The following is a 12,041-nucleotide window of genomic DNA, read 5'->3' as shown; positions in this document are numbered from 1 at the left end:
TAGGTTCCCAAGATACATATATGACAAAGTGGGAGCTTCAAACCTTTGCCACAGAAGTATTCAAGAAGACAGACGAGTTGAAAAGCTTGTTTATCTCCCGCTCGTTGACAGAAGACCTTTCACCAATAACAGAGGCTCTGAAGGAGTTGAGCTCAACAACAACAGAACTCAAGTCTACTCTTTCAACTCTTCAGAGCTCTGTCCTTCAGAAAGATGATCTCACAGAAGCGTTCAAAGCTCTAAGCCTCAACCCCTCCTCCATCCAGAACTTGAAGACAAAACTTTCAGAAATGGCCGCCCAATTCTCTGCCGACTTCATCTCTACAGGCTACACGGCTTACTCCTCTCTCAAAGACGAAATCAAGCAGATGTTTTCCTCTGCGGTGACTTACGGTATTGATACAAAGTCCTCAAGGGCCAACATCAATCACCTAGCTACCCGTAGAAAGATTAACGCTATGGTTGAAGCTCTGGGTAATCTCGTGTGCAAGCATACAAACCAGCTTCTCAAAGAGGCTCGTGCCTCCAACAAAGCAATCAGAGACTGCACATCACAGCTCGTGAAAGAGGGTGACCTCCTCAGAAGCGAAATCTACAGAATCGTCTCTAAACTGAAATGGGCAACAGAGATCGACATCAATCACGCCTCTGAGCTGGCAAATGAGGCAATTTAGAAAATGAGGAAGGCGGCCACCAAAATATTGCAGAGGTTGGAGAAGGCTCCCCTGGAATCATGCAAGGCAGAATCCAAAAAGAACCATGAAGATCAAGAAGGTGATGATCATGATCGTCATGAGGGGGAGAAGAAGGCTGAGAAGAAAGCACCAGAGTCAAAGAAGGCTCCTGCCAGAGGCGTCAAGATTGTGGACTCTACAGCTGCCTTGTTCTCTAAAGGCAAGGAAAAGGCTCTAGAGCCTAAAGGCAAAGGAAAAGGCAAAGTTGTAGAGTCACCACAGAAGGGGTCGTCGTCTAGCACAGAGACTCCACAGCCCATAAATGAAGAGGAATACAGAGACGACCCAGCACTCCTTGAAGGTCTAAAGGCATCCTTGGCAGAGGCTCAAGCAAAGAAGGGCAGAGGCCCCATCCCTCTCAAAGAAGGAGAAGGCCCTTCATCACAACTCCCACAAGTCCAAGAAACGTCCACGGGTACATTTGACGCTCTGCAAGGAACCGTCAAACCCATCCTTGCAGAGGGGTCAACCTAGAGGCCAATTCTGGAAGAAGAGGAAGCCAAGGTGCCAGAGTCCGCCATGGTAGGAAGTGTTTATGAAATATTCAAATCAATGAAAAAGATTCTAATGCCAAAAGTCAGAACAGAGCCTGTTACTACTTTAGAAGAAATTCAAGTGTGGAGGTACTCTGCAGCAGACACAGAGCCTCCCTAATATCCAGAGCTTACAGGGATCCCTTCTGCCGCCGCCAAGTTCCAGTTCTCTAAGCTCACAAGGCCTCGTGAGCAAGTCTTCTCATAGCACATGATCACCTCCCTAGAGACAATTTCTCCAAGAACTATGCTAAAGAAGAAGGTGYTCTATGCTCAGTATGTAGTGAGGAGGGAAGATGGCAACCTGTATACATTCACAGACGCTGACCTCCACAACCTCTGTGTGTTTGATGTCATCTACATGCAYAAAATTCTCAACATCTACATGGAGAGGAGGTCAAGCTACTCAATATCGCTCAGAAGGCTGCTTGAGATCATGCGCGTACAAGTAAGATATTACAGCCCGAAGGACTTCAAGCTCACGGTCAGGTTAGTCCAAAAAGATCTAAAGATCTCCCCTCCTTGCAGTAGGCCTAGTTGGATACTTAGGTATCATCCAAACTCCATTATTCACAACCCCACTTTTGGGTTTGTGTATTTGGTTAAGGATGAAATCCTAAGGTTCTATGATCCAACAGAATCACATAAGTACTCAATAGAGACGCTAGAATGGATATTTAGAAGAGCAGCGGTAGAAGTGGACAAAGGACATCTAAGGATGAGCGAAGTGTCTCGCATCTTGGAGGCGATCAAGATGCAAATCAACTTCATAGAATGGATCTTCAACGTCTACAAAACGATCAAGTCTAACATATTATACGCAGTAGATGACTTTCCAGAATCTGTCGTTTGATAAACCTTCTGTACCAGTTTTTGGCCTATGATTCACAATTTTGTAATTTCTCTTAATTCTTGTATTCTTTTCAGAGGATGAACATTTATCTCCTCTTGTAATTTCTTTCAATCAAGTCATTTCTTGCATTTAAATTTCCAATTTTACTTTTTCATACTTAGGGGGAGATTGTTAGCTCTCATTTCATTTATTGTAAAAGTATGGAAAAAGTAAATACTACAAGTGTTGACAGAAGAGGTTCCACCACAGAAGATCACAGAGGATCAACAACAGAAGATGTTCAATCATACAAGTCTAGAGTGACAGAACCTCTGTTGTCCATCACAGAGGTTCTGGAAACTGGTCCTCTGCAATCAAAGCGTTCAAGTCAAAGATGACAGAACCTCTGTTGTCTATAACAGAGGTTCTGGAAGATGATCCTCTGGAATCAAGTGCTCTCAAGTCACATCCAGCAGAGCCTTTAGGATGGCTCCCAGAGGGTCTACAGCTCTATCTTCTGTGAAGAACTTCTTTACTATTTTACTTAGGTTAGTTAGCTGCTCGTGCTTACCATGTTTCTATGTTTGTAATCTGCTTTATTTGAACGGCTTAGATGAATTTGTACGTCTAGGTCATGTCAGGAAAGCCGTTAGGAGCGTGTATAAATAGTAGCTTAGGCCTTTGTAATTCAGTGTGCTTCCATTTCGTATTGTAAACATTTTTAATCAATTGAAAATCATTGGAAGCTTCTCTCTCGTGTTCATCATTCATCAACAGTGTTCTTCATTGATTATTACTCTGTTTGTTCTTATTGCTTTCGCTGCACTAATATTGTCAAATAGATCATCCAGAGTAAGTGATTAATATCCAAAATTGAGTTAATCGATCCTATCAGGTAACAAACCTGAAAAATTAAGATCAGTAAGAACTTTCTGAAGCCATAGCTCTATATTCAGATTCAGCAGAAGAGCTAACACCTTTACCTGGTTAAAGCATCAAGTACCTAAGAGTTCTTAGAGCAAGTTTTAAATGAGACTATCTAGGTGAGTGCATAAACTGCCTTAAACAGTGCACATCAAAAGCAATATATGGTCTAGTGGCAAGCAAATATTTTAGTCTTCCAATAAGTCTTTGATAACCAGTTTGATGAGTTAAAGGAGGATCTTTACAATTACTTGAATCAGTAACAATTAAGTTCATATCCGTGGGAGTAGTATTACAAGGTTTACACCCTAAATACCCAAAATCAATAAGCAATTCTAAACAGTATTTTCTTTGAGACATACAAAATACCTTTAAGACAATCTAATATTTCTATACCCAAAAAGAATTTTAGTTTTCCTAAATCTTTTATGAGAAATTTACTTTTCAAAAAAACTTTTACCTTTTCAATTTCAGACTCACAACTTCCAGTAACAACAATATCATCTACATACACCAAAAGAATAATAAACACATATTCAACTTTTGGTAAAAAGGGAGTAATCATTTATGCTTTGTATAAACCCATGTTCAATTAAACAGGAAGAGAATTTAGCATAACACTGGCGTGATGCTTGTTTTAAGCCATATCTAATGGATACAAATTCCATTTCTTTTTAACAGCTAAGGATATATATGTCTAACAGTGACCATTTTTACTACAGGAGAGAATGTTTCTTCATAATCTAAACCTTCTCTTTGACTGTACCCCTTAGCTACAAGTCTAGCTTTTAATCTCTCAATTTCCCAAGTGGATTTATACTTTACTTTATATATCCATTTGCAACCTATGGGTTTTCTATGCTGAGGTAAGTCTGTTATAATCCAAGTACCATTCGTATGTAAAGCTTCCATTTCATTATTCATGGCACTAACCCAATTTATATCTTTACAAGCTTCTTGAAAAAAAATTAGGCTCTACAAATTTATTAAAACTAGTTACAAAACAAAGATTTTCAGAAGACAGGAAAGAGTAATTGACAACCTTTTCCAAACCATATTCAACTTTTCATTCAACAATAAAATCATCAAATTTATGTGGAAACACAGAGACTCTAGTGGACCTTCTAATTTGTTGACTAGAAGACGGTATACTAGAGTGACCCTCAGAATTAAGACTAGTAGAAAGATTTTCATCATGAGGCTGATTATTGTTAGCCTCATCAGAGCTACTCAAGAGTTGCCATCTGGTAACTCTTTCATTGTTATTTTCAACTTGAGTTGAAGCATCTTGATTCATTAACTCGTTGAAGCTTCCTAGAGGCTCCTTATTGGCAGCTCTAGTTGCACTACCTAGTAATCTATAGTTATCAGGGTCAGTTCCCAGCTGATATGTAGGTCTACCAACTGAATTGTCTCCACTCTCATCCTAGGGTATGGCATCCACAAACTCATTACATGAACTATGAAACAAGTTTAATTTGTCAATATCATCATACTTAGATTCACCAACCCTGTTTACCCTCATCTTGAAAGGAAAGATGTTTTCATAGAATTTAACATCACGAGAACTAATACACCTTCTGGATTCCAAACTGAAAAGTTTGTAACCCTTTTTTGTACCAACATATCCTAACATCGCACATTTTTCAGATTTTGGATAGAATTTTATCTGTAACACTAGGTATGACAACAAAGATGAGACATCCAAAGTTTCTAAGATGAGTGAGAATAGGTTGGAATCCAAAGACTAATTCATAAGGGCATATACCATTTAACACAAAAGTGGGAATTCTATGTATTAAGTAAGTGGCAGTAAGAACGCATTCACTCCATGTAACACCCCAAATCCATACATTGCATATTTCACATAATTCATTCATAGAATACATGTTAAGCCCACATAGGTCCATAATACAAGAGACTATGCTATAAAATATACAACCCAAAAATTTCAAAAGTACATGCTCTTGTGTCTTAACATATGTACTTCAAAACATGACTAGTAAAGATCTTCATACAGCTAAGCACATAGAGAAATAATCATAGGATACTCTTTCCCTTATTATCATTACCTGCACACATACTTGAAAACACAAAATTAGGGTCAGGCACGAATGTCTAGTGAGATTCCCCTTTTATGTAATGCAGGGTGTAGATCACCAAAACATTTATTTAAAATATACCATTCTAAAAATCGAAGATAAAATGACATTCTGTTTAAGTCCATCGGGCCTCTGGTTCCAAATACCATACTTAGAAATATTTTACTAATCAGGACCAGAACTAGAGCCTCTGGTTCTTCGACTAGAGCCTCTGGTTGTACTAACCAGAGCTTCTTGCTCAGGTTATTTTCTCATAATGTTTTTTAATTAACTTTGCAACTAATAAAATAGCCTTATTCATAAAAAGAAATGGTTAAAAAGAGTTCATGTACAACTAGAGCTTCTGGTTGTAGTAGCTAGAGCTTCTGGTTCAAGACAAGACCAACCAGAGCCTCTGGTTCAACGTGCAGGCCAACCAGAGCCCCTCTAGTCTATTTTTATAAGAAAAGATTCTAAGTATGAAATCCTTTTCTTAAGAACTTCTTAATAATATGACTTTGACGGAGAAGCTCTTATCAATAGAAACAAAGCCTCTGGTCCAACTAGTACATTTAGTAAGAACTTGCATATCTCTCAAATCAATAACCAGAACCCTCTGGTCCGATAGTGAGGACAAACTAGAGCTCCTCTGGTTCCTCATAAAAATGAACATTTTGTTCCAAAACACTTTTAACCAAAATTAATGACCATAGGCCATACTTTCCCGTAACCATAACATCAATACTATTATTTCTAATAAGAACAACAATTCTCAAATCACCAAGAAGTGAGAATTCCAATCTGTTGTAATCTTAAAAGATATAATAACAATAGTTATACCATGCACACACAACGACCATCCTTATTACATCCAAAATTCCCCTTAATAGCAACAGCTATATCCATCACATACACAACGACCATCCTTATGTCCCCTTAAATTCATATGAACTATTTCATCCAAAGACAGACTGCAGTCATTTTTGTCAAAGTGAACCTTCTTCATAGTTTTAAGCAATCATGGTCTTAAAATAGGTTTATATTCAAAACCCTTTTTAAGCCTCAAGAACAATCTGTTATGTAAATGATTTCTCAAATCATCTAATCCCCTTTAAATCCTCAAAACAGGGTATTATTCCCAAAACTTTTTATAAAGAGGAGTTTATGCTTTAATTTCTTCAAACATATTCCAATTTCAGAATCATAAAACATTTCTTTTTAAAACTATTTAGAAACTGTAGGATCGATTAACTCAGTTTCTTGGTATTAATTACTTACTTGGATGATCTGTTTGACAATGATAATGCAGCGGAAAAGATATGAATCAACCAAAGTAGAAATCAATAAGAACATAATGATGAAGATTGATGAACACAAGAGAAAGCTTCAAATAATTTTCAATAGAATGAAAATGTTGACAATTACAATACTGAAGCACTCTGAAATACAAGGACCTACGCTGCTATTTATACAAGCAAGTAACCGTATTCTGACACGACCTAAAGTAAATTAATCAAAGTCGTTCGATCAAAACGGATTACAGACAAGAACACGTGATAAGCACGAGTAACTAATAAACGTAAGTAAAACAGCTAAAGAAGATCTACACATAAGATAGGCTGCAGACCCTCTATGAGACATCACAGAGTCTCTGCTGGATATAACTTGGAAGCACATTGACGTAGAGGATATCTTCCAGAACCTCTGTGAGACACGACAGAGGTTCTGTCGTCTTTGTCTTGTAGCATTGTCTTTGCAGAGGACCAGTTTCCAGAACCTCTGTGAGACGTCACAGAGGTTCTATCACTTGAGACTTGTACGCTTGAGCATCTTCTGCTGTTGGTCCTCTGTGGTCTTCTGTGACAGATCATCTTCTATCAATACTTGCAGTTTACTTTTTCCATACTTTTACATTTAATGAAATGAGAGCTAACAATCTCCCCCTAAGTATGAAAAAGTAAAAAAAATAAAAAAAATTAAGTGCAAGAACATGACTTGATTGAAATGAAATTACAAGAGGTGATAAAACATCATCCTCTGAAAGAATTACAATGTAAAGAATTACAAAACATAAATGACAAAACTGTTGAAGCTTAGGCCGGATCCTGGTATTGAAGGGTAGCAAACTACAGAGTCTGGAAAATCGTCTACTGCGAATACAAAATCAGACTTGATCGTTCTGTAGACATTGAAGATCCATTCTCTGAAGTTGATTTGAACTTTGATTGCGTCCAAGAAAGGAGACACTTCACCCGCCCTATAATGTCTTCTATCCACCTCTGTCAAAACACACTTGAAAATCCGCTCCAGCGTCTCTGTTGAAAACTTGTGAGCTTCTGTTGGATCGAAGAATCTTAGTATCTCATCCTTATCCAAATACACAAACCCAAAAACATGATTTTGTATGATGGAGTTTGGATAGTACCTAGATATCCAACTGGGCCTGCTGTATGGAGGAGAGAGCTTTAGATCTTTTTGTGCTAATCTCATGGCCAACTCAAAGTCCTACTGGCTGTAATACCGTATTTGCACACGCATTACCTCAATCAGCCTTCTGAGTGATATTTGGTATGTGGACCTCCTCTCCATGTAGATGTTAAGAATCTTGTGCATGTAGATGACATCAAACACGTAAAGGTTGTGTAGATCCGCATCCGTGAACGTGTAGAAATTGCGATCTTTTCTCCCTACAACATATTGTGTGTAGAGCACGGTCTTCTTTAACGGGGTCCTTGGAGAGATTGTCAGCAATGACGTGATCATGTGCCGTGAGAAGACCTGTTCATGAGGCCTTGTTAATTTGGTGAAGTGGAACTTGGCGATTGATGAGGGAATATCGATGAGCTCTGGGTCATAGGGTGGCTCTATGTCTGCTACAGAGTACTTCCAAATAAGCATTTCTTCCGGGGTAGTGACGGGCTCTGTGCGAATATTTTGCATAGGAATCTTGCTCATAGATTCAAGGATWTCAGAGACCCGTCCTGCCGTTGTAGACTCTGGCATCTTGTGTTCTTCTTCTTCTTCCAGAATCGGCCTCTGGGTTGATCCCTCTGCAAGGATTGGCTGAATGATTCCTTGCAGGGCATCAAACGTACCCGTGGACGTTGTTTGGACTTGTGGGAAAAAGGATGATGTGGCCTCGCCTTCTCTGTGGTGCATGGGAATTCTGCCTTTCTTTGCCTGAACCTCTTCCAGATAAATTTTTAATACTTTTAGGAGCTCAGGTTCATCAGCATACTTTTCTTCATTAATTGGCTCTGGGATTTCTGTGCTCGTGATGACCCTTTCTTTGAAGACTCTACAGCTATGGCCTTCCCTTTGCCTTTAGGCTCTGCAGCCTTTTCCATGCCTTTTGCAGCTGTGGAATCCCCAATCTTGACACCTCTGGCAGGTGCTCTGGCAGTAGTCTTCTTCTTTGATTCTGGGGCCTTCTCCTTTTCCTTCTTCTTCTCCCCCTCATGATGATCATCATCACTTTCATGATCGTTGTGGCTCTGTTTGGCGTCTGCCTTACATGTAGTCAGGGGAACCCTCTTCAAATGACGCAAGATTTTTGTGTTTGCTTTGTATATTTTTTCGATCACCTTTTCAGCACCTGCAGAGGCATTCATCACATCTAGCTCTATGGCCCATTTAAGTTTGGAGACGGTGCTGAAGATCTCTGTTCAAAGAAGGTCACCTTCTTTTACAAGCTTTGACGTGCAGTCTTTGATGAGAGCTTTTGATGCTTGGGCCTCTGTGACAAGTGCTCCGATATGGCCAGTCACAACATCCCCTAGGGCATCCACCATAGCATCCAGCTCTCTGTGAGTAGCCAAATGATTGATGTTGGCCCTTGAGGTCTTCGTGTCAAGGCCGTAGGTGACTGCAGTGGAGAACATCTCCTTGATTTCGTCTCTAAATGAAGAGTAATCTGCGTAGCCCGCAGAGACGAAATCGGCTGTGAATTTGGCGGCCATCTCTGTGAGTTCTTCCTTTAGCATCTTGATGGAGGAGGGATTTAGCGTCATCGCTTGGAAGGATTCTACTAAGTCATCCTTTCGAAGGGCAGAGCTCTGAAGGGTTACCAAAGAAGTCTTCAAATCAGCAGTGGTGGCGGATAACTCCTTCAGAGCTTCTGTGAGCGGCGTGAGGTCTTGTGGCGTTGAGCACGAGATGAACAAGCTTTTCAACTCGTCCATCTTTTTGAACAATTTTGTGGCAAAGGTGTTAAGCTCCCCCTTTATCACATAGTCGTTCTGGGAACTCGGACCACCAACACATGGTGATCCTTTGGCCTCGGAGCTTGAGGCGCCCTCAGCGGCTGGTGTTTCATAGCCTGCTCGGGGACTTCCACCGGATCCTCGCACATCTCCTTGAGGAGAGCCTACCGGTGTTCTGTAGATCTCATGTCTGGTAGTTTCAAAGCCTATCCTGACAGTTTGATATAGTGGAGACAGAGGGCGTTCTAGACCCTCTACCTTTGTGATTCTCACCTGTGCCTCTGAAGCACGTTCTGGTTGTACACTCTTGTGAGGAGAGGCAATGGATGCCTCTCTTGGTTCTGTCGAGTCCATGGGCGAAGGGACTCTTTTTGTAAAACCTTCATCCTTTTGAGAGGATGAAGGAGTATGATGTGGTTGCCCAGGTGTGCGTTCCATAGAAGACAAAAGAATGTCCTCTGTGGGGATAGGCTGGTTAGGGTTCGGCATATGCGTGCCTGCTTCAATAGAGGTTCCCTCTAGAATAGGGCCTCTAGATATGTGGGATGCAATGGGAGGTGGGCTTGGTTGTGTGCCTTCGGCATCTTTTGCTCCCTCACCTAACACTTCTGCCTCTTCTTCTTCGTCATCTAGAATGACTTTTGTCCCCAACTGAGTTTCATCAAATGGCGCCTTGAACTCCTTCTGGATATTCAAAAGAACATCCTGAATTTGTTCTGTTGGGGAGACATTGAGGACCATCTTGCGCAACCTTCTACGCTTGGGTGTTGCTGTAGCCTCTACCGGGCTTTCTTCTGCATTGGCCTCAGTGACCACAGGTTCTGTGATCACAGGTTCTGTGATCACAGGCTCTGTCGGTTCAGCCTTCTTTGTTTTTCTTTTCTTTGGTTTTGGCAGAGGTACAGTTGGGCCCTCTTCTTCTACGGGCCTCTTTTTCGYCTTTTTCACAGAGGTGTCATCACCCTTCTGTGTCTTCTTCTTCTTGCGTGGGGGACTTGGGATTCTAGGGGGTTCCTCTCTCTGCTTACCAGCCACTTTTGGCTCCTCCATACGTCCCTCCACTCTCATTTTTGCAATTTTCTCACCTAAGGGGACACCTATTCGTGGTGGGGTTGCAGGGACCGGTTCTGGTCGCCTGTTACCACGTCTATAGGATTTGCGATCATGGTGACTTAAATACCTGAGCATGGCCTTGGATAGGGGTCTTGGACTTCTGTTGCCATGCTCGTGTTCTGTAGGATGAAAGTCCTTGAAAGGATAAAGCTTTGCATTAGGCGCCACAGAAGGCAGTTTTGCTGCCAGAAGGTCTCCAAATGCTAAGCCAAGGAAGCGTTATAGGATCAAATTTGGCTGGTTCATATCTTCCTTGGCCTTCTTTTGGGCCTGTACCTTTGACTTTTCTCTTTTCGGACTTGTGCACTTTTTGTTGATGAGGCCGACTATGTCCTCGAATATCAGCTGCGCGTAGTCCAATGGAAGATTGAAATAGATGCCATACATGATGGACAGCATGGCGTGGGACGTCTGGTCATGGCTGCCTACCTTTCCTGTTAGGCAGCAGTTTAAGATTGAAAAAAGTGTGTTCCAAACAGGGGGTAGTCCCTTACGCCTGAATTGGATCCTTTTGGTAATCGGGGTCGCATATGAATGAAACTCCAAAAATTGGATTAATTCTTCATCTGTAGGAGTGGTGGTATGGGCATTTAAGTTCAATTCGTCCAAAGTAGGCAAATGTAGAGCAGTTCTCAAAATTTCCACATTAAGTTCTAATGGGACTAGTGATTTGTTAACTGGGTGAGAGGCGTAACCAACAATGGTTAGCCCAGTATTGTCAAGGGTAGTAATGTAGGCACTCAACAGAAATTGGGTTAAGTAGGTTTCTTGTGTGGGTTTAGTAAGAGATAAAGCATATAAAAGGGGATGGTTCCTTAGAATTTCCATTAAAGTGAAGGTGTTATCGGGAAAATCTAAGGGGACGAAGTGGTAATTGTTCGGCTTTTTCACCAGGACGATCTTTTCGTACTTGTTTTGCACGAAAGACAGGGCGTGTGATATTAGGGCTTGTGCTTGGGTGACCTCGTTATCGCTGAATACATTCACTGATTGGGCTGAGGTGCTTGAAGACGACATGGTTGTAGGAAAGCTTTGAGAGAGTTGTAGGTTGCCGGTTCGTCTGTGTGTATATGAGAGTTTTTGAGAGTGTAAGGTTTTAATCTGGGGGGAAGGAGGGTATTTATAGGTAAGGATTTTTTAAAATTGAACCGTCCGCTGTACAAAAGGTCGAGTAATGAGTGGATTTGGGTGAAACGGTTCAAAAAAGTATTGCACGCCGTATTGGGAAGACGAGCGGTTGATGACGTGCGCTTCCGTTTTCTGACACACGCGTGTTTGTTCTTACCCATATCCATAGAACCACGCTCACCATATCAATAGACAAGAACTATCAACAGAGTTCTGTCAGAGGCCTAAGGGCTACAGAGCCTCTGTGATATGTGTCGGGCCTTCTTATAAATGTTACACCTTTTTACCTAAACGGTTTTAGAAAATCCATAGAGAGATGAGTATTTGCTCAGCTCAACTCAAAGAGCCTCTGTTAGAAGCGCCAGAGGTTCTGATGAGATGACCTCTGAGAACGAAATACTTCAAACATTTTTGCACCTTCTGTGGTTTTATTTTTGTTTTGAAAACTCCCCTCTGAGCCAGCTTCCTTGGCTCCCCCTTGAATAAAAACCATT

Source organism: Cynara cardunculus (genome assembly GCF_001531365.2).
Source record: "Cynara cardunculus var. scolymus isolate 2C chromosome LG 12, CcrdV1, whole genome shotgun sequence".
Taxonomy (NCBI): domain Eukaryota; kingdom Viridiplantae; phylum Streptophyta; class Magnoliopsida; order Asterales; family Asteraceae; genus Cynara; species Cynara cardunculus.
This window is presented reverse-complemented; position numbering follows the sequence as displayed.